The sequence below is a fragment of the Vespula vulgaris genome, chromosome 21 (assembly GCF_905475345.1).
Source record: "Vespula vulgaris chromosome 21, iyVesVulg1.1, whole genome shotgun sequence".
Classification (NCBI taxonomy): domain Eukaryota; kingdom Metazoa; phylum Arthropoda; class Insecta; order Hymenoptera; family Vespidae; genus Vespula; species Vespula vulgaris.
In genome coordinates, this window is record NC_066606.1 from 2811139 (window position 1) to 2835765 (window position 24627).

At 31.6% G+C, this 24627-nt stretch overlaps 1 long non-coding RNA gene across 2 annotated transcripts in view; it reads left to right on the forward strand.

Moving 5' to 3' along the window:
- The window catches only part of LOC127071209 (uncharacterized), an 81461-nt gene that overhangs the window by 4037 nt on the left and 52797 nt on the right, over positions 1–24627 (forward strand). For both annotated transcript variants that reach the window (XR_007784929.1, XR_007784930.1), the window contains exon 2: positions 1911–2083. This is a non-coding gene — a long non-coding RNA (uncharacterized LOC127071209). The remainder of the gene's footprint in view (positions 1–1910; positions 2084–24627) is intronic.

Genomic DNA, 24627 nt, shown 5'->3' on the forward strand with positions numbered 1-24627 from the left:
GGACACGTGAGACGTTACGTTAGTTGCCTTCTATGTAACATCGTACTGTACGTTGTACGTATATTTATTATATATACTAATTTATTCATTCATTCATTCATTCATTTATTTATTTGCGTATTCTTTCTTTTTTATTTGTGTATTTTCTTTATTTTTACACATACCTACTTTTCGTCGACAGGATTTATTCGCGTTGGTAACTCTCTCTCTCTCTCTCTCTCTCTTTATTTTTTACGACCATGCATCTCTCCGCCCACTTTTGTTTTCGCCAACTGAACCGCTCGGTCCGATTAACTGGCTGTCATTTCGCGATTCCGGTCGTGCATATCCCTGGAATGAAAGCAACCATCATTCCCTGCCATCCCCTCGTTTACTTCTCCAAACGAATTTGCGAAAGTCGATTTAACGGGAACGTGACAACGATCGGCATTGAACCGTGGATACATCTACGTGTATAAATAATCGTATCCGTGTATATATGCGAATATATCTATATGTATATACGTATGTATGTGTATGTCTGTATGTTTATATTGGATACGCGAATCACGGAAGAACACCTCTGAGATTTTTCATGAAATATTCGTTAGGTATGCCGTTTTGCTCTTTACGAAAAACATAACGAATGAATGAAAGAAGAAAAAAAAGAAAGAAAGAAAGAGAGAGAGAGAGAGAGAGAATGAGTAGGAGAGAAAAGTTTTGAAAGAATTTTACGGAAAGAAACTCGATGAAGTAACGCTTGAATGACCATCAAACTTCTCCATTTCTTACCTTTAACCTTCCATGGGTAGATTCGAAGAATTCGAAACGATCTGGGAACAAGTGAAAATTTCTTTCAATCGATACTTTTAACAATTTAACTTTCTCTCATCGCTCCTCATCAATGAATCATAATAGAATTCAATAAAATCGATTCCAATAATTGTTGGATTTGATCTTATTAAAATTATTTTCTCACGAAATTTTCTTTCTTCTTCTTCTTCTTCTTTTTTTTAATTAATTAATTTAATTATATAAGTCATCCGAGATTACGATAAGATACAGTTTTTTAGGTACGTTCTTTACGATCTTTATATATATAAATATATATATATATATATATATATATATATATATATATATATATCAAACGTCCTCGCAAATATTTTGATTTCATCTTTTTTTTTTATTATTCATTTTCTACATAAGTTACTATTACTTTCATTATTTTATTTTATCGTTCGAACGATGCTCGACAGATCCAAGATGATCATCGTTAATCGATATATTTATTTATTATTGTTACGACTATTATTATTAAGAAATATTATTTATCATTGATTAATATAATCAATCATTAATTCTGAAATTTTCTTATTTTTATTAACAGAATATTCTTGTAACACAATGTTTCAAATGTATAACACTTTTATTACAGCTAATGTAATAAAAGTCGAACAGATTTACACAATATATTAGCTATCGATCTATTGATTCGACATAATCAATTTTCAACAATTCGTATATTCTTCTTTTCTTAAAGGAATGACAGTTTAATCGAATATAAATATTTGTCTCATATATCATCAAATTATATCCGTACAAATAACTATTCCAAAATCTGATTTAAGACGTTTCTTTTCCTCTATTTTTTTCTCCCCTTAAAATACATAATCCTTTATCGGAATTTAGTTAATTAATCCTCTCGGTGATCAAAAATGAACAATCTCGAAATAAAACCTATCGTACCATATTTTTAACGAAACAAGAATAAACGAAACACGAATGAAAGATATAAAATTAAAATTCTCGAAAGAATGAAAATACCATTAGATATTATTTTTAAATCGAACGAAATCGAAACAACCGGAAACAAATCGAATGATAATTTCATTAGATGATTAATAATAAAAACGTTTTCATAATTACAGCTTCGAAATTAAATTGGAAAAATGTCGGAATATCGGGAACGAGAATATCGGAATTATTACCAGGACGATTACCTCACCTGTTCGTTTACCTGGACTAGAAGGTAGAAGGTAGAAGTGTATAGTACCTAGTGGTACCGGAAGAAATGTTTTCGACGTGCTTTTGAAGGTGCAAGGTAAGTAAGGTAGGTTCAGGTCGGCCAAACACCGTCACCTTATTTCCGTCGTAGAAAGGAAGGTTGTGTATTACGGGTTATAGTTATGACGTGTCTAGAAATGAACGAGACGACGAGGGTCTCTTCTAAGGTCGAGAAAAGGACAAAGATACGAACAAGTCGAGAAAGGTATTTGTAAACATACGTCACATACTCGAGATCGGAGAAATGCGTCGTAGTAAATCTCGTTACATTAATATTAATGCGTCTTCGGCATGTTCGTGTTAGTCTCTTACTCTCTCTCTCTCTCTCTCTCTCTCTCTCTTTCTCTGTGTGTATATACGTGTGACCTTCTCTCTTATTCGGTCTCTTACAATCTTGCTTGATTCACCGTGTAAGAGAAATCACGAGCGTAGTTCCGTTGGGTTTACAAGATGGTACAGAGACTTCCGCCATTTTGTACTATCTTGCCGAAGGGCGTATCAAACTCCCTTCCTTCTTCATCCCTTTCCTATACCCCTTCTCTTTCTCCCTCGAATACTCACTCCTACCACCATCATTCATCTCTTTGTACCAAGGAAAATCCACTCGAAAATCTTTACACGTTAAATATAAACCGTGTTAGTCTTTCTTCTTACTTTGACTATGTTAGACGACGACGACGACGACGACGACGACGACGACGACGACGACGACGATGTAGGATTCAAGGACGTTCGCTTTAGTTACATACACGTCGATTGTTCTCCTGTCGTCTTTGTTTCGTCGAAAAATTACTGGTATAACGATGTTAGCGTAATAAGTAAGTACTAATTATCTAAAATAGATATATATATATATAATAATATAAATATATACATATACTACAGATTTTCGAGAAAAATTGAGAATAATAATTATTGTTTCGTCTCTTTTTTTCTGTTTTTTCTTTTTCGAAAAAAAAGAGAGAGAAAGTAGAAGATAACGTATAAAAAAAAAAAGACTGCGTGTTAGTTTCCACGAAGTTGTTTATGTTTCTTTTTCATTTTCATTTTTTTTTCTTTTCTTTTCTCATGAAAAAAGTTCGGATTAATAAAAAAAAAGGAAGAGAATTTTGATCAAATTCCAGGATATGGTATGTATGACGTCTTAAAGAACGATATCTAAAAGGAGAATCGCTAGTAACGTTTTCAAAACATGAGGTTAGAGGTCGGATAAGGTGAATGCCATCCCATCGTTCCTTCTGCTTCCACGTTGATGGAACTTTACGAAAATCTTGAAGGGAAAATCGGTAAGGATTTCGTTATTCGAGAAAAATCCGCTTACCACGGAAACGCAACGCAACGCAACGCAAACGCAAACGCAAACATAACGTAACTCAACGCAATAGAACGTAACTCAACGTGTACTTAAATAGATACGATAATATCGAATAATATTGAAAGAAAACGATCCTCCCCTCGTGAAAACTATTTTCTTCCAACTTTTTCGTTCATTTTCTTTTCTTTTCTTTTCTTTTTTTTTCATTTTGTTCCTTTTTATTTTTCGTTATCTTCTCCTTCTTCTTTTTTTTTTATTTCGTCTTCATCTTTGTCTTGTTCTTCCTCTTCTTCTTCTTCTTCTTTCTCTTCTCTTTTCTTCACGTGGGTCGTATCGACGTTACGTCAAGCTTTACTTCTTTCTTTTTCATTTTTTTTCTTCTTCTTTTTTTTGTATTATCGCAAGGATGCTGCCTATCTTGCGTTAACGAGATTTCTCTTATTACGCGTTCCACCGAGCTACGTACCTTGTATTATATTTATTTAACGTTCGTCGAGCAAAGAGTTTCGTGGGTTACCTAGAAATAACGTTTATAAGATGAGAATAAGAATGAGAGAGATAGAGATAGAGATACACGAAGATATACAGAGAAAGAAAGAGAGAGAGAGAGAGAGAGAGAGAGAGAAAAGTTACTTTCGAAAAAGAAAATAATATCTATTGATAGTTCGTATATAATTCTCTAATATAACTATATTATATCGATAGATGGATAGAACTTGTTTTATCAATGCCAGTTGTCAACCTGAAAACTGGATTTATAGCATCGATAAATCATTTCGTTGTAAACAGTACTGAAACGAGTTATAATATGAGATTTAGATCCCTTAAATATATTAAATAACTTTGACGTAACATCGATGCTGTGTATGCTAATTGATCGCGAAACGTTCCGATGGTATATTACCTTAAATAACATTGTTTCTCGATATGGTAAACGGTTAGAACCGGGTTGTGTGAAATACGTAAGATATTTAAACTAGTTTAGAAGCCGCTGAAGTCTTCCAAACTGGTTCTCGTAAGGTAAAGTTCCTTTCGCATTAAGGACATACGGATACAAGATATCTTATACGAGAGATTCGAGACGATATACAGTGTCGAAAAAGATTTCAAACCGAACTAATACTTGCTAAGATCAATCGAATAAAAATAATTTTATATCGGTTTATTCGTAAAAATGCTTTTATTCAAAAGATGTATGCTTTTCAAGATATTTATTATTTATTCTTGCAATTATAAGAAATGTTTGAATTAATAGCGATTGTCGAACTTTTTTTTATTTTTTTATTTTTTTATTTATTTATTTTTTTTTTCGTATTATAATTCTCTTTTTTTGTTATGCATACGTTATAGCGTATACAATGTAATTCTCAATGACGAGTATTGTTTAGAGAAGATGAATTTTGGTGATATATTGAAAATGCATTTATTATTATTTCTAATACAGTTGGAATATTTGAAAGAGTTCGACGAATGGAAGCCTGCATTTTTTTTACAGATGAAGGAATTTTGGAACATTTCTTATGAACAATCATAATGAGTCATAAATATCTTTTCAATAAAGCACTTTCGGATATAAGTTTGTATGAACTTTTTTTATTTATTTGATATTGATATACGTGATATAAATTTGGTTTCAATCTTCTTGGACACCTTGTATATATCTCTCTGTCGAAGAAGAAAACGAAGGAGTTATTTCACGAAGTACAACTTGTTCTTGTTTTTTTATTACTACATACTACTCAAGAGAGAGAGAGAGAGAGAGAGAGAGAAAGAGAGAGAATAGCATAATATTGATTTATATTGCAATAGCAAGGGATGTTAAACTGAAATTGACTCAATGGACGGTTTTTCTTTTTCTTTTTGTTTGTTTCTTTTTCGATTTAAGATTCAATCGAATTTCTACGAAGAAAAAAAGGAGCGTCAAGTTGACGTAACAGAAATAAGTGCCGTTAACTCATTATACGATACCAAGAAGTGTAGTATAATTACGAGCAAGCTTGAATTTTAGAAACGTGTCGTAAAAAATTGTAATAAAGATTGCAACGTAAAAAGTAATCGTACGGAAAGGTTTTCAAAGAATTTTATTCGACGTACATACACACACACACATTAATATATATCTATGTCAAGAACGAAGTATAAACGAATGAATAACAAATCGATATTCATTCCGTGACGATATTTAATCCATTGAGAAAATGAGCTGATCACACCGGTCGATTATTTGCCAAAGTTTTAATGGCATAAACGATTCCGTTATCCGTTAAGTTTTCGATCGATTTTAACCCCGGACGTACACGGCTTAAATTTTAATAAACAATCAAATTTTCGTATTTCCTCGTTCTGTTAATGCCTCGTTAATCAGCTTATTTACTTTGATGGAAGTGTACGTAACCGAATGCGATATTGCGTTACGCGCGCGCGTTTAAATTGTTAGATATTTAAAAAAAAAAAAAAAGAAGAAGAAGAAGAAAAACAAGAAAGAAGGAAAAAACAAAGAGATAAAAAAAACCGGAAAATAAAAATAACTTCATCATTTTAATGTAAATAAAAGGGATGAATGGAACCGGTCAAGATGGGAATTTAAAGAAATAAAAAAATAAATAAAAAAGAACCAAAAATAGAAAATTAAAAAAATGTAATCGTTTTGCGTAAATAAAAGGGATGAATGGAACCGGTCAAGATGGGGGATGAAAAAGAAAAAAAAAAGAATTAAAAAGAATTTAATCGCTTTGCGTAAATAAAAGGGATGAATGGAACCGGTTAAGATGGAGATGAAGAAGAAACAGAAAAAAAAGAAAAAAGAAAAAAGAAAAAAAAAAGAATAAAGAAAAAGAAAAATTCGCGAGAAAAATAAGTTAACGCGGTTTCGTCGTAAGAGTTTGTCCCTCGGCTCGATACCTTTGTTCCTGTTATTAAGATGACGTCAGGATTGGAAGCACTGTTACCTCATTCATTTGACGAATGTAAAAATCGCGTGCGAGAGTTGTGTAAATCGAACCCTCGCACCATAGGAAAGATATGTAAGTAAGTATGTAGGTAGTGTTACATGGTTAGGTATAAAACGTACGGAAATCGCGTGTTCGACTTGAACGCGCTTCGTTCGTTGAAGAGGGAGTTAGGTGAATGTTAAAAATTTCGTTGTCTTCTTCGTTAACGTGAATTTAATTCACGGATATGAAAGATATAAAAAGATATTTTAATGAAAGGATTGTAAGATATGTATGTATGTACGTAGGCATAATAATATCGAAATACGATATTTTTCGAGAATATTTCTCCAAAATAATTCCAACGTTATTCGAATGCAAAGAGGAGAAAAAGAAATGGAAGAAGAAGACAACGTAAAAGTAACGAATTGATCATTATTACAAATTGAATTTGTCGAACGTTCGTCGATTACAACGAAACTCGACATTTCTCATTTCGAGCGTTTACATTTTATTTATTTTTGTTTTTTTTTTTTTTACATACATATCTCTCTGTTCTCCTTTTTTCTTTCTCTTCTTTTTTTTGACAACATTTTTGAAGACAGAGATATCAATCGTTGGATACTTCGATCGAAACTCCGACGTGTGATTTAATTGACAGAGAGGAAGAAAAAGAAAGAGAAAAACAGACAGAGAGAGAGAGAGAGAGAGAGAGAGAGAGAGAGAGAGAGTAGGAGAAATAAAAAAAGAGGGAACAAAAAAGGCAGAAAAAATAATAGAACAAAATGAAGAGGTTAAAAAAAAGAAATCATTGCACATACACTACCCTTAAAAATCTCGTATTCGATGGTATATCGTATTAAACCATGGCGTTACACGAGGATGAAGGAAATTTACAGGGATGTTTTTGGGAGTCTTATCGAATGAATGAATCGTGAGTCCTGTATTTAGAGAGTCGTTAAGAAGGAAACGTTTGTTATTTACTGGATGAACAGAGCCGATGATTTCGATGGTATTTGGTATGAGCAGAGAGGAAGCAAGAAGGGGAAAATCGAGAGATCGGTGTAGATCGAAAATTAATGTCCCTTCACCGTGGGCTAAAAATTAAAAGGTTGACGCGGACGAGAGGAGGAAAATCAGTTTATCGGAAGCTTTTATCGGCACTTTTATCGTAAGCGTCAGATGGAAGAGTTAAATGTTGGAATATTTTACGCCGGCTACGAATGGATTGAAATCGAACGAAATTCACTGGCTCGTCGTCCATCGATATTGGGATATCGAGACGATCGACACAACAAAAAAGAGAGAGAGAGAGAGAGAGAGATTAAAAAAAGAAAGGAAAAAAAAAAGAAAATGTCACGAATAGCTGCAAAAGTATAAAATTTTCGATGCTCTTTACTCGTTTCGAACATTTTAGGATGGTAACCGATCGACTTGAAATGGAAATGTTGCAAAATTTGATAAACGTTGTTAACGAAAGTTAAAGAGATTTTTCCACCCCTCTAACACCCTTTCACAATCCTGTAAAAAATATCTCGAACGTAAATATGTCTATATGATAAAAGAATTATAATCGTAATTATTTTCTTAAGTAAGTACTCAACTATTGCTTCGTTTATACGAGAATAATTGATCCGATGGATATACGTAAATTTTGTTATCCTTTTTATTTATTTATTTGGTTTCTTTTTTTTTTGGTTTGTTTTTCGATATTAGTCGGGTTAATATCGATTTCTGTTATTGAATTTATTGAAAATTTTCGATTTTTGAGCTGAGAGAGAATTATCGTCGAGATAGATAGATAAAGATAGATAGATAGATAGATAGATAAATAGATAGATAGAGATAGATGGAGACAGGGAGAGAGACAGAGAGAGAGAGAGAACAATACCGATCGAGGGGAATATCTATATCGTTAATGGTATTGGCTTTCGAGTATTTTCGCGCCTCGTTACGATCACGCGATTACGGAATCGCATTATCGAATGGACAATATTTTACGTGGAGGTTGTCAACGCTGCCCGTGGCAACAAATTATTATAAGAATTAGTATCACTCGTGCGACACGCACTGTATCTCTCGATATTGCCTAAGGTACTTTTATATATATATATTTTATATATATATATATAATATAATATATATATATATATATATATATATATATCTCATGATAATATAGCTGATATTCACGCCGCCACAAAGAATATAACCGTGCGTTTTATTATAAATGCGGGAGAGGGTAGTTAACGAGAGGTGCATAATCGTCGTAAAATTATCATTACTCGGGATCGGATCCCGTACATAAAAATGACCGATGTGAGCCTGAAAAGCTATTATCAAGGTGAGCCGAGTACTATCACGCGAGCTTTTCACCTCGCTTCACATACTCCCACGGGAGGATATATACATAATAATCATTTACCGCGAAAGCTACGGGGGGAAAAAAAGAAAGAGAGAGAGAGATAGAGAGAGAGAGAGAAGGAAAAAAATATATAGGAAGAAAAAAGAAAAAAGAAAAAAGAAAAATAAAGTAGGAGAAGTTTTTAACGCGAACTCTAAAGTCACTATGAAGAAGTGCGATTACGACGTTCCACTTTGCCGCGTGAGAGCACGTCGATCGAAAAAAAAAAGAAAAAATAAAGAAAAAAAATTTATCTCACTTGGAACAAAGAGAGAGAGAGAGAGAGAGAGATGGGGTGGGAGTAAATATCTCAAAGATAAAAAGGGGAAATACAAAGATCGATCGAGACTACAAATTTAGATTGAGTAGATATTAAAAAAATAATAATCGAAAAAAGGAAAAGAAAAGGGAAAGAAATAACGTGCAAGATTAGATAAATAAATATGTAAGATATTACTGACGACGAGAAAAGAAAGGAAAGAAATATACGTGTAAGATTAGATACGATAAATAAATAAATAAATAAATAAATAAATAAAATATTACTTGGATAAAACTTAATGAAACATTGAAATAATGATCGAATATACTTCAACCGAAGAAAACTTATTGATTTTTATATTATAAAAAGAAGCTTGATAAGCGAATTAAGATATAGCTGTAGAAAGAGAGAGAGAGAGAGAGAGAGAGAGAGAGAGAGAGATCAAACGTTAGGATTAATAGCTGACTAAAGAAAGATAGAAAAATTCAATAAAATAAAGAAAAAGAGAGAGAGAGAGAGAGAGACAATACTTTTAAATTACGAACTCCTGATATTGAGAAGTTATTTTAAACGTTATTATATAAAATGAAAGAAGAAAAAAAAATAATATCCTTATTCAACAATCTTATCTTTTGAATGGTTAAAATAAATTTCTTAAGAACAGTATACGTTTTTACAACATCGTTATATATATATATATATAGTATATATATAGTAAATATGAATTTTACAAGAATAATAGAAAAGCATAATTCGTTCATAAAAATGTAAGAATTATTATAGTTGATTTAAATTCATATCTATTGTCGTAAAAAAATGTCATAAGATATTGTACAAGATTGAAAAATATTTTCTTTCTCTTCCTTTTATCATAATTATTATCATCATCATCGTTATTATTATTTTTATTATTATCATTATAATTATATAATGTATGACCGAAAAAAAAGATTAACCTCTTTTTAGGTTTTCCTTTTTCTTTTTTTTTCTATTTCTTTTCTTTTCTTTTTTTTTTTTTGTTTTTTTCTCTACAAAGTGCAAAGTTCAACGATCGTGTCGCGTTCGGATTTTCACAACGGGAACTGAGTACCCTCACAAAGAGGGATGGAATATGAAAGGGGAGACGCGAAAGTGGCCACGAACAAAAGTTTGTTTGGAACGGGTCTCGGGAAAAGCTCTCGGCCGCGAGAATCACGACTTTTATAAGTCGACGACCAAGAAGAAGTCTAAATACCATGAACGTTAACTGACTAACGACGTTTCATGGACGGCTGTCTAGCGGTGAAGTAATTAGCCTTGTTAATTGTTCCCAGTCGTAGAAATTCCAAGAGAATGAGATAGAAAATAGAACGTTGCTAACATTTGAATAAACTGCAATCGTTATGTACAACTCTTCTTCTCAATTTTCATCGAGTGATCGTTTGATTATTTTTTACTGTATATATGTATTTTTACATGTGTGTGTGTGTGTATTTAATTAATTTTAAAACAGACGTACAATTTGTACACAAACAGAAAACATTTGTCGTTTGGTTTGAATTTCTTCTTGATATAATTATACACACACACAAACACACACACATATTATGTATATATATATATATATACATGTATATAGTTTTGCCGAGTTAAATAGAACGAGTAATTAATTTCTGAAAATTATCGTTATCATTACTTATATCTTTATATTTTATTGTCGGTTAACTAAGCTCGCGAGATCTTATTAGAGTACTTTCTGTTTTTAAGTATCCTTGAAACTTGTACGTTGTTCGTGTAATCGATTCGTTTCAATCGACTTTAATACTGCATTTTGATTTTACAATTGCGTCGTTTTACTCGTTATTACACGTTTCTTCTTTTCTTTTTTCCTTTCGCTAAGATAAGGAAATTTGGAGGGAAGTTTTATCTGATTTGTTTTGAATTTGTTTCTAACGTTTTACGGTGCATGGATAATAAAAGTTTTTAAGGTAATGTCGCATCGCGTTTTGAAGATTTTCATAGTTGAAACTTTTAGTTTAGTATACAAATAAACGAAATGATATATCTTGAGAAAAAATGGTATTGAAAAAGAGAAAGACAGAGAAAGAAAAAGAGAGAGAGAGAGAGAGAGATAAATGTTCGTTTCACATTTTATAAAAATAATAATTTCAGTAACACCATCTTACTCCGGATTTATGATTATGATCTATAGTTTTGCCAACAAGATCGATCGATCAAAAGTTCCGACGTAATGGATTATTTCGTTAGCGTGGTGTATTAGAAAATGGTGCGACAGTATATCGACTCGTTGTTATCTATTGTATCGTGTAAGATTATTCGTGGCAATGAAATATTTTTAATTCTTAAAAAAGAAGTTCCGTTCGACGAAGAAACAATTTTCGATTTTCGTATTCGCTTATTTCGATCTTTTTCTTTTTTTTTCTTATTTTATTTTGACTTCGCGCAGAGAGAAATCGATTCACGCGAAATGATCGATGGAAGAAAGGAGATCACGTGGGATAGATCGATCGATATGAGATTTCGTTGATAAAGTCATGGGCGAAATTACGTGCGTTCTAACTTGCGGAAACGCGGAATCATCGGCCCGATGCACATAGTGCCGAATAATTCAGCCCGGATGCAAACTTGACCCTAAATAATTGAGACAACGGGTTCGAATAATATTGATCGATGGTAATTGCAAGAACAACGGTGTGACCCTTTCACCGCGAACCCTCTTTAGTTCTCTCTCTCTCTCTCTCTCTCTCTCTCTTTATGTTTCTGTCTCTGTCTCTGTCTCTATCTCTATCTGTGTTTCTGTCAGCCTATCTCCCTCTATCTCTCTATTTCACTCCTATCCTTTTCCACTTACACAGTACGTACTGGCGAACGCTTTCCACCGTGGTTAATAATTTATTATCATTAATAATTGGCGAATAATTAGCATGCCGCTGCGAATAATGTTTATTCATGGGACATCGTGACCGAATAAATTTCTGAGTAAAAACAAACGTATGAACGTATGAACGTACGTACGTAGGTAGCTAGTACATACGTACGTACGTACGAATGCAACTACACCGAAAGTACTTATGTACTTTGATAAACGATTCATTGATGACAATGCGAAATATCGGTGATAATGATCGTGATATATATATATATATATATATATATATATATATATATATACATATACACATATGTATGATCGCGTGTGTGAGTATATAGATATGCATACATACTCATTCTCTAAAAAAATTGTCTACTCTTAACCTTACTCTAACTTCTAAACTTATCCCACTTCATCCTTATTTATCGAGCAAACCAAATTTTATAATACGAAATATTGAATATCCGAAATAACCGATGATACATACCTGATCTAAATATCCAACTTCGCATAAAATAAATTTTCATAAATAATTCCTTCGATCAACGTTACCACTCTTGACGAATTTTCATGAATAGGTATGAGCCCTTAGGTATGTGCGTTAGGGGAGAGAAAAAAAAGCAAAAAAGAAAAAAAAAGAAAAAGAAAAAGAAAAAGAAAGAGATAGAAAAAAGAAGATAAAAAATAAGAAGAAGCAAAAAAAAACGAGAAAAGGAAAAAGAAAGAAAGAAAGAAAGAAAGAAAGAACGATAATAAAGAAAAACGTATGAAAATTTTTTCTGGACGCGTAGAGACGAGTTACCTTTATACCCTTTTACCCTTATAGCGGGCCCATCGCCTCATCGCTCTTAAAAAGTGAGGTCTAGAAGTTGTTAGTATGGAATTCCGTGAATTTTCGGAAGAATTCCGACGAAATTCGCGGTATTCGAAAGGATAGAAGAAAACTGTTCTCGTCTACCGCACGTTCTTCTACGTTGGATGATCTTCCAGGTCGACGCGCGCATACTTTTTATATCCGAACTATGAGGGTGCACGGAGGACTAACGAGAAAAAAATTGGCAGACGTGAGAGATCACGATGGGAGCTTATCGAGAAGTCGTTTGTACCGTTCGCGGTAATTACCTGTGCATATGTATTTACGTACGATCATTTACGATCCATATCTTGACGTAATCGTTTCGACGAAAATGGATTTTCTTTTCTTTTTTATTTTTTACGATTTTTTCTTTTGCTTTTTTTTTATTTATTTATTTATTTATTTTTTTTTTTTTATACGAACAGTATCCGCGTTTTTGTCCAATCAAGATCGAGCGTGTTAAATTTGAAGTATCGTATTGGTCGAGAACAATTCTTCTTTTCTTTTTTTTTTCTTTTTTTCTTTTTGCATTTCTTTTATTTTCTCCGTTTGTTTTTTACTTTTTACTTCTTCTTTCTTTTTTTTTTTTTTATTCGGAACGAATTAATATGAACGACGATAAAGGTAGAAAGAGTTTGCGTGTTATTCGAACGTTCGCGAGTCCTTATCATAAAATAGATTAGGTAATCGTTCCGAATGGATTCCCTTACGTGTAAGTACCTACGTAGAGTAGGTACGTAGTAGATAAGTGCAATACTATGACCATAAAAGCGATAGGAACGATTCGTGTGCTTGCTATCTAATTATTAGAGAATCGAATGAAATAAATCGGCATAATAGTTTTAGTTAATTCTTTTGGAAAATGTAATCGGAAATATCGATCGTCTGTATTTATCGTTTCGATTATCTACATTCTATCGTAGTTTCTCGTTTTACACGAGTTTATATAAGGGATACGATTTCCTCTTACGTTTCAAGGATTACGAAATTGTAACGAATAGAAACTTAATGGTTTTTAATCGACAAATTAATTATAGTAATAATAATAATAATAGTAATAGTAATAATAATGACGATGACGATGATGATGATGATGATGATGATGATATTAATAATAATAATAATAGCAATTGGCAAAACACTTTTTGTTATTTGTCAATAAAAAAGGATATAATAATGATGATAGATATAATAATAATAATAGATACAATAATAAAGATAATAATAAAAGATAATTTAAATAATATATATTAAATAATATCAATAAATAATAAATAATAATTATAATAATAATAATAATAGTATTAATTTATCTATTATTATTATTATTATTATTATTATTACATAATTTCTATTAAACTATTATTATCAATTAATTATTATTATAGTTATAATAATAATAATAATAATAGCAATTGACAGAACACTTTTGTTTATTTGTCGATAAAAAAAAGGAAATGACATTTTATTTATCTATCTTTTATTATTTTTTTTTTTTATTTTTTAGGAGTAATGCAAAGGATAAAAAAGATTAATTCGATGAGCAAATAACGATATTGTTACAAGATCCATTAAGAACACAAAATAAAGAATTTCGTGCGTGCGTACGTGCGTGCGTGCGTGCAATGTTCGAATTAATTTCTACTTAATAAATATGTAATCTTTCTTCATAACGGATGGGTGAAAATTAATTCGAAATCAATGATATTTTATCGTACACAACGTTCGTTATTCACGTTTCTTAAATCGTATCGTGTTTTGCAAACGAACAGTGGTAGATCACGTTAGTGCGCAAAGTAAAAGCGACAAAAAGGTGTTGTAACATATCGTCCACGTAACGAATGATTTGGAAATTACGTTGAAACGAAATGTTTCAAAACACTTGTCGATTCTTGCAAAAAGAATTATATGAACGTTGAATTGAGATATTGAAGGGTAAACTTTTTAAATATAAGTAAGTCTCCAACGTATAAAAGAATAAATTTCTTTTCTTCTCTTTGGTCGTTCGCAGCAAATTTGTTAACGATAAAAAATTCAAGATTTAAAAATTTATAAAATACGCCAACAGTTTGGTAACAATGGAGACTTATTTCTGTGGCCGGTCAGATAGATCTCTGTTTTACCGATAGTTAATAGTAAATTTTAGCGTAGGACAAGAAAGGATCAAATAGAATCGAATAGGGTTAAATAAGATCGAACAGGACGAAATAATATCGAACGTAGTCGAATAGGACCGAATAGAGTTGAATAAGATCGAATAGGACCGAATAGGACCAATCAGAATTGAATAAGTTTGAATAGGATGAAATGAGATCGAATAGAAGCGAAAAGGAACGAAGGTGATGGAGTAGGACCAAATAGAATTAAATTGAATAGATCGAGTCGAGTCCAGTCCGGTCTGATCCGGTCCGGTAAAATTAAAAAAAGAAAAAAAAAATATAATTATTAAGAATCATAGCAAGATATTTTGCAGGTTCATCAACGTGTTTCATCGCGGTATAAATTTTCTCGTTGGTTGTATTAAATTGTTACATTCGTCAATTAATTGTTAAATCGATTAAAATTAATTTTTTGGAATTAATTTGTCAATTTGATGAAATTGTTACATATTTCAATTCATCAAACGAACTCTAATTTTCTAATATCTCTCTTTCTCTTTTTTTTTTTTTTATTATCTCGTATGATCTTTAAAAGTTTCAGCTTAGGATATATCATATAAATATTAAGGGATCGAATTTGAATGGATCTTTTCGTTAATTTCATATCGATTCAACGAAAAATTGTTTGAATTAAGATAAGAGGAACGTATCAACTGCTTAATGCTATAACGGGTCTTAATCTGTATCGTTTCGGTGTCGGTAATTTTTTTTTTTTTTTAAAGCGTGGGAATTCGCAGTTCGTACGTTTTACGTCGAATCGACGGAATAATTGAATCGACGGAATACGTGAAAGAGAAAAACGCGGGAAAAAAATATATATATGTGTGTGTGTATATATATAAAAAGAAAAGTGGAAAAAAGATAGAAAACGATCAAAAAAAAAGGACGGATTACCGGATTTTGAGAATTCAGAAATTTGATTGGCCCGGGAATACATTATCATTCTATTCGCGTTTATGAATTTGTAGATTATTTATTAAATCGGTCGGTAGTTACCTGTAATTAATGCCGTTAAGCGAATACCGTTCCATTAATTGCGATACGATCGCCATACCATCACGATTCGTGGTTTATCCGTCGCAGCAATTAGCTCCTGGGAATGTGACGATACAAGAGGATATATCGAAGCATTAAATCGTTATTGGCATAACGCTCACGTTCCTTTTTATTGTTTTCTTTATTTAATAAAATATATTAATAATAGTAAGATAATGGTAAGAGCAATGATAGTAATAATACAAAGTAATAAATAAATAAATAAAAGTATCAATATTACATCGATAGAATTTGTTTCTCTACTTAAAGGTTCCTTTTCATTGTTTGTTTTTTTTTTTTTTTATTTAATAGAATATATTAAGTAATAATAAGCTGTAAGAGCTGTGATAGCAATAATACGAAGTATTAAATAATGATATAAAAGTATCAATAATATATCGATAGAATTTTTTTTTCTACTTTTTATTGTTTGTTTTTTTTTATTTAATAAAATATACTATTAATAATAAGATATAAGAACTATGATACTAATAATACGAAATAGATAAATAAATAAATAATAAAAGTATTAATAATATATCGATAGAATTCATTCAGAACGAGTATTCCTATTTACAATAAATATATATATATACGTGTACACACATGCGTGATTAAATTTGTTAATAATCATTATCGCTTATATAAGCAGAGATAAGAAAAAAAAAAAAAAAAAAGAGAGAGAGAGAAAAAGAACAGAGAAAAAAAATTACAAAAGAGCGTGCAATACTTTTATTCGATCCTTTGATAATGAATTTATTCGACAAAGATATATATTTATACCCTTATATCAACATATATATATACACACGCACGCACACACACACACACACACATAAGGGTATAAACACCCTCGAAAACATAACAGTACTTAATGCGATGGTAGAGAAGGAAACATGTTAAATACATGTGTGTGTGTGTGTGTGTGTGTACGCGTACTGCAGTTAGGAAAAATAGGCAAGCACGGAGGGTAAAAGCATTTCTCTTAGGTATTCGCGCATATATAAAAGTGCTCGCGAGCGCGCTCGTGCGTGAGAGATCAATGTGAGCGCACGTGCCATGGAAATACGAAAGAGTGAGAGAAAGAAAGAAAGAAAAAAAAAAATAAAGTTGGAATAAAAGAAGTGGAAAAAGAAGAAGAAGAAGAAAAAAAGAAACGAAAATTCGAGCTATGGTAGATTGTATGCAATATGATATGCATATATATGTGTGTGTGTGTGTATTATATATATTTATACACATGTACATATATTTCGTATGTGTTCGTACATGTATATTTATGTATGCAATATGTTAAAAAGATAGGATTAATTAAAGATTTTTAATATGTATTACATTTTTAAAAATTCATGATGTTATATCTTAAGTGATAAAACGTGTAAATGTTTATTTTTGTATTCATTATTTACGAACAGTTAAGTCATGTATTGTTGATATATAATTATTAATTATGTATGTATTACGTATTGTCGATTTAATAATATTGATTTTGTAGTATTAATTGTTCTTGTCTTTTTTTTTTCTTTTTTTTTTGTTAAAAACGACCATTTCCAATATTAACGTGTCCATCATAGGATGCTTTTATTTTAATTATAATAATTAATTCGATCTCTCTCTCTCTCTTTCTCTCTCTTTCTTTGTTTTTTTCTTTCTCTTTTTTTTTTCTTTTCATAATAATTAGAAACTTTGAAATAAGTTATAAGGATAACGATTGAAAAGTTCGTAGGAAAAATATAGTAATATCGAATCGATATTGCGAAAGGTCCTCGATTAACTACAATCGATCTATCGAGATCGAATCGTACCTATATACAATCGTATCGGTTTATAAATTAATTCATACACTAATTATACAATATTAATTAACACGAAATGAGTACATATATGCGAATAATGTTAAAATAAAATACATATGCACGAAGATATTTCAGAAATTGAGACGTTTATCGGACACATCGATGCGAATCAGAAATCAATATTTTAATATTTTATCGAGATATCGTGTATTAATTAAAAAAGATAATTAAATAAAATTCGAAATATATGAAAACTATCTATCTATCTATATATATGTGTGCGTATTTTAGCCATATTTATAGTATAAATTTGTTCGTTAACGCCCAATTTTTTATCATTTATTGAGAAAAAGTGATTGCCTATTAACGAATCTAACGAATCTCATAAACTCCAAACTATTTCAAAATTGAAGAAACTCTTCGCCGATCAAAGCTTCATTACTTAATAATAACAATAATATTAACGATCCAATAAAAAAAAAAAAAAAGAAAAGAAAAGAAACGTAACAAATACGAACTATTTGAGAAGTCACAAAGATTGATATATCGTGATATAAGAAAAAAAAAAAAAAGAAAAGAAAAAGAGAACCAACTCACATACGTACAATAAGTCATTATTACGGAATAAAAAATGAATGAAAGAGAATAGGGATTAGAAAGAATTTTAATGATAAATATGTTAATGAAATTCAAATGAAATTCAAACGGATCGTATTTAAGAAGATCGAATGGTTTAAAGCGTTGATGCAAAGAAAAGAAAAAAGAGAAAGGAGAAAAGAGAAAGAAAAAGAAAAAGAAAACAAAAAGAGTTCATTTTCTTAAGTCGAAGCTTAAAACGACTAAAAAGAGAGCTCGCGAATGTTGAGAAGACAGCTTAACAGAGAAAGAGAAAGACAGAGAAAGAAATGAGAGAATAACTAGAGATAGTAAAGATCTTTTTGAAAAGGGCCCGAAGCAATGAAAGCCCTGTGACATGATCGCACACTCGTGTTCTTGATTTATCTACCTTACACTCTTCTTCATTCAAACTTTAGTTCGACTCAACCCTCGCGCTTGATTTATATCTCCCTTTGCCAAGGAAACCACGTTTACCCTTTTCTCCGTCTCTTTCTTTCCTCTTTTCCCTTCAGTCAGTATTCTATAGCACTCTCTACCATCCCTACATTCCCTACATCGCCCTTTTATTCCCAAAATGGCCGTTACCGTTTTACATCGAACACCATAATTTCTTATACTTCACTTATTTTTATTTATTTCTATACGTAGTAACACGTACGTAGTTTGTAAGAAACTACGTATAATAATCGAAAGATAGAGAATATTTTTTTATTCGTTCGTTCGTTCGTTTGTTTGTTTGTTTCATTTCTTGATATTATTTCTTCTTTTCTTTCTTTTTGTTTCTTTTTCTTTTGTATCCTTTCTCGTCTCGATCGAATTTATTCCAATAGATTTTTATTTTGTTTTTTTTTATTTTGTTGTTGTTGTTTTTTTTTTGTCGTTTCCTTCGATCGATTCATCGCGAACGAAACGATCTTATAAACGAAATAATTGTATTTTTTTTGTCTCTTCTTTTTATCTTCTTCGGTCCACCGATTATATTTCGCCACGGTAATATACTCGTCCTATTAATTCTCTCTCTTTCTCTCTCTTTATTTCTTTGTCACTCTTTTTCCAGCTAGCAACAATATCAAAAGGCCGTCACTTTGCAGTGAAATTATTTTTTTACTATGGCATTCGACAAATTTATCGAATGCCGAAGGTTTTAATATTCAGTTTTGATTTCATTTTTAAATGCATACACACACACACACACACACACACACATAAATATAGTTTATTCCCATAACGAGTCGATAGATTTATCAAAATTTTATCGCAAGCGAAATATTCAATATATATAGAGTTCGACTTTTTTTTCGAATAAAAGGAGCTTTCGTTTTCTTTCTTTCTTTTTCTTTCTTTCTTTTTCTTATTTTCTTCTTATTTATTTATTTATTTATTTATTTATATGAAATTTTTGCAACGTTTTCGTTTTCACGTTAAAATCAACGCTTTCGATGTCTATTTAGAGTGCCATTAATATCGATCGATCGCCGGAAACCATTCCGAAGCTTCCTCTCTCTCTCTCTCTCTCTCTCTCTCTCTCTCTCTCTCTCTCTCTCTCTCTCTTTCTCTCTCATTATTTTATTCCTCTTTTCGTAGTGATTTCGACCTCATTACCGTAACTAGAATTATTATTCTTTGAAATATTAGAGAACAATCGAACCTCGGGGATTATATTTTGCTATATATATATATAGTCAATATTTCTAACGAGTACATTCATCGTTTCGTGAGTAATACTCGTAAGTATTAATACGAAAACAATTCTGCTGATATTTATCTTCCATGGAGAATTCTTTTTATTTATTTCTTTCTTTTCCGTTGATGCTTTCTTTTATTATTATTATTATTATTATTATCCAACTCGACTTATTCCGTATCATAAATGAACTCATCATAAAGAATTACAACTATTTTTCTTTTCTTTTTTTTTATGATCTTTATACCCTATGCAATAAAAACAATTAAATCTCGAATATTCGTAATTTAAGATCAAATTTATATAATACTATATGTATGTTTATATATATATATATATATAGATATATAGATAGTTGTAATTTCGAAAGCAATATTGTGAACATTCGCTGATAATTATCTAATTGTCGATAATCGCAAATACTAACTAACTATCGTACCTATTTAACAAAACATAAGCATAATCTTTTCAAAACGCTAATGAGAAATATGGTAATAGGTAAATCGTAACTTTGATAAATATTCATTCGACAAATTCTCTAATTCTCTTTGTTAAAATAACAATGGTTATTCCTATCTGACGGATTCTAATCGTTACGTCCTTCATATGCATTTTTCGTTATTAACATTACTGTATTATTTATTTCGATTGTATCTCGTCGATACGAATCATCCATTATTTTACATACCGAGTAAATTAAACAAAAGAAAAATATATATAGAGTGTTTTGTCAATTATTATGCATCGTGAGATTAACGTTAAAAAAAAAAGAAAGAAAGAAATACTATTTTTGTTTACCTCTAACATGACACTTTATTTAATTGATAAAACGAATCGGTATTAGAAACGATCTTATCAGAACAATGTTCTTTTCGTCTCAAGTATAACAATATCAAAAACAAAAACAAAAAAAATCTATTCGGAGTTAATCGACGAAGGAAACTATAACGAACTAAAATAAAAGAAGAAGAAAAAGAAAAAAAAAAACGATGGAGATAATCATATTTCTAAAGAAAAGAATTAACATCGAAGTTACGAAATAAAGTGGACGTTTTTGATTATTTTTCTTTTTCTTTGTTCAGTGATATTAATCGATAGAATATCATCGGTTGCAAGTCGTACATTGAACGAAAGATATGACGCAAATTAATTTTCTTCTACGACGACGATACGTTTTGTTATTTCTCTTTTTTTTTTTTTCTTTTGTTCTTTTTTTTTTTTTTAAATCAATCCGCGTTACCAGTGACATAGAAATGTTCGTTGGAAGAAAGTTTCTCACGAATCGATTAGTAAGAGAGTTCGGAGTTGTCGTCTGAGCTTTCGAGATCGCGAGTTAGGGGAATTCTAGGAATTTTCTCAATTCCAATCACGTCTGGTAGCTATCGTTAGCGCCCTTCTTCTTTCCTTCCAAAAGCTCGCTATTTCGACATCTCGATACCATTTGATTCTTACGATAGGATCACGGTGTTACCGATCCACTGAATTTCGTCTCGTCGATCAATCGATAATGAAACTTTCTACGCTTAATTCACTTAATTACACCGCAACGCGTCTCTAACAATTAAAGATACTGTTGAGAAAAGAAAGATAGAAACAAAAAAATAAAAGAAAAGAAATATATATGATATTTTTAATAAATATATAATTGTATATATTCTAAGATATGATATAATATAATATATATATATATAATACGATATAATAATACAATATATAATAGAATTGTACAAATATTGAAGAAAGAATAGTCGGAAACAAAATCGATTTGGAGTTAATCGACGAAGAAAATAACAGAAGATGGAAATAATTATATTTCTAAAGAAGAGAATTAACATCGAAGTTACAAAAACAAAGTGGACATACTCATTGTTAAATTGACAAAAAATCAATTAAAAAAAATGAGACCCAGAGATTTGCGATCTCCTGCATTTCTCAGCCTCTCTCCACAATATTACGTATTGAACATTGCAACATTATTTTATCGACCGACCGAATATTTTCCAAGTCGAGAAAACTCGAGAATTGTATATCGTTCGATATTTTGTTTGTTCGTACGTACGTACGTACGTATATACGTTTGTTTATTTGAACGTATTCGAAACTACGTGCATACAAACAGACATATACACAAGTATACATGTAGGTACATATCTTAAGTAAGTATATAAATACGTGAGGAGTTTACAAAAAAATAGAAGGATATTTTTCAGTATACGAAGAGAAGGTGGGAGGGGTGGAGGGGTGGGAGGAGGTGGGAGGAGGTGGGAGGGGAGGTTTTGATAAAAAGAATGCTGGTGATGGTGGTACTGAAGAAGAGGATAAAGACAGATAGGTGGGAGAAGGGGTGAAGGATAACATAAGATAGATAGAAAAGGAAACTCGGTGGATAGCAATATGGTGGATGAACTCGAAGCATGCGCCATTTCCGTCAGATGTTGTAGGAATATTTCGCGAATTCCGTTGGAAAGCGAAGCTGCGAGGAAATAAGGGATAAAACAGAATTCCGGGACAGAGCTTAGTTGCGGCAATGAATCCGTCCGAGAACGTGAAACCCTTCGTTCTAACATAAAGACGAGGAGGGGATCGTTGGTAGAGAATAGGGTGGTTGGGTGATGTGAGGGTTGTAGTTAGAGGGGAGGAAGAGAGAGAGAGAGGGAGAGAGAGAGAGAAAATAAAAAGAAAAAAAGTAGAGATAAAGGAGAAACGCACACACTAAACGAAACTCAGTAGTTGGAAGGTATTACCTGATAAAATACGGATATAATGGATGGATATGTATGTATATGTATATATGTATATAGGTGTACTTAAATAAATGATAGATTTATCTATGTATCTGTTTGGCTATGTAAGTGAATATATGTGCGATAGTATCGGTACCGATAATCGAAATTCCGAAATATTCCAAGGTAAAAGTGGAGATTAAATTCGTATGCTCGATGCCTCTTCGTCATCCCTCGGATAATAAACTGTACTTTTTCTGGAAAAAATTTGTAAAAGAATGGCGGGGGAAAAGAGAAAAGAGAAAGAGAAATGAAAAAAGGATGAAAGTATAAATCGTATTCGACTGTGACTGTTTCGGTTATAATATTGTATTATATTACTCATTTTGTTTTTTTAATTTAGAGAGAGAGAGAGAGAGAGAGAGAGAGAGAGAGAGAGAGAATGAAAGAAGAAAAGAAAAGAAAAGAAAAGAAAACTGATTAAAAATTGTAAAAACAAAATAAAATTTATTTAATATAAAAAAAGGACCACGTTATCGGAAACTATAATAAATTTATCACACACACACACAGTATTTTAATTTTGATCACTGAAAATTTTAAACGTTAAATTTTAAAATGTTAATTTTGAAAAAAATATGAGCTCGTATGCTTTAAAGATGTAATTGTCAAGTTTGAAGAAACCTGGAGTTAGAAAAGAGATTTTGCGTCAGCCTGTATAACGCGACACGAAGGTAACGATAAATCCTGTGAAAGAGAGAGAGAGAGAGAACGAGAGAGAGAGAGAGAGAGAGGGAGAGAGAGAACGGAGGAAGGGAGTTCTTTCTTTTCGCAAATAAGAAGTACGATACGAGGGAACATTTTCGTTGGCCCTTTTCGTCATAGGATATAGTCTAGTAAAAGAAAGAGAGAGAGAGAGAGAGAGTCGTAAGAAGAAAGAAAGACGAAGTACATACATACATATGTATGTACGTACTTATGTACGTATCATCATGTATAAATCTCCAGTCGATATGGTCGTTTTAATCGATACAGCTAGGCTACACCCTAACCACATATCTATCTATCTGTCTATCTATCTATCTATCTATCTATCTATCTATCCATCTATCCATCTATTCATCTATCCATCTATCCATCTATCCATCCATCCATCTATCCATCTATCTATTTATCTTTAAAAAGGAGAGCGAGGCTAGTTACGAAGAGTATCTCTAGTAAGTAGTATCTATATGGTAACATACACACGTACGTACATTCACACACATTTACAACACACATTCATACAATATATATAATATCCAGTGTACATATATACATATACAGATACACGTATGATTAGGATGTATGTATATATATATATATAAAACTCACACATATGTATACATATATGTACGTGCGTCTATGCCAGGAAGTAGAGAATTCTCTGGTAGGAAGGAAAGCCGACGGTGAGAATTTTCGTAGCTTTTTATCAGAGAGAAGAACCGCGCTACTTTTTCCGTTTCTTTTCCACGAGAGAGAAAGAGAAAGAGAAAGAGAAAGAGAAAGAGAAAGAGTGAGAGAGAGAGAAAAAGAGAGAAAGAGAAAGAGAGAGAGTGAAAGAGGAGAAGGTAATTTTTCATTGCCGTTGGCGACGGTACGGTATGTGCGGTATTACATGTAACGACGAAGAAGGGTTTCCTCCCTACTTCACCTACAAAGAGAGCATAAGAGAGACAGAGAAGGAACGAGTGAGATACGCAGGCGCACACACATACACACACACGTGTATACGCGTATACACAAAACGTACATACACACAGAGAAAGATTTTCTTCTCATCTTGGTCGAAGAGTCAGCCAGAGGTGTCACCGATATTAAAGGCATCGGCCTTTCTGACAAACGAATGTGTGCGTAAGATTTCTCAACAAAGCCAGTTACTAATTTT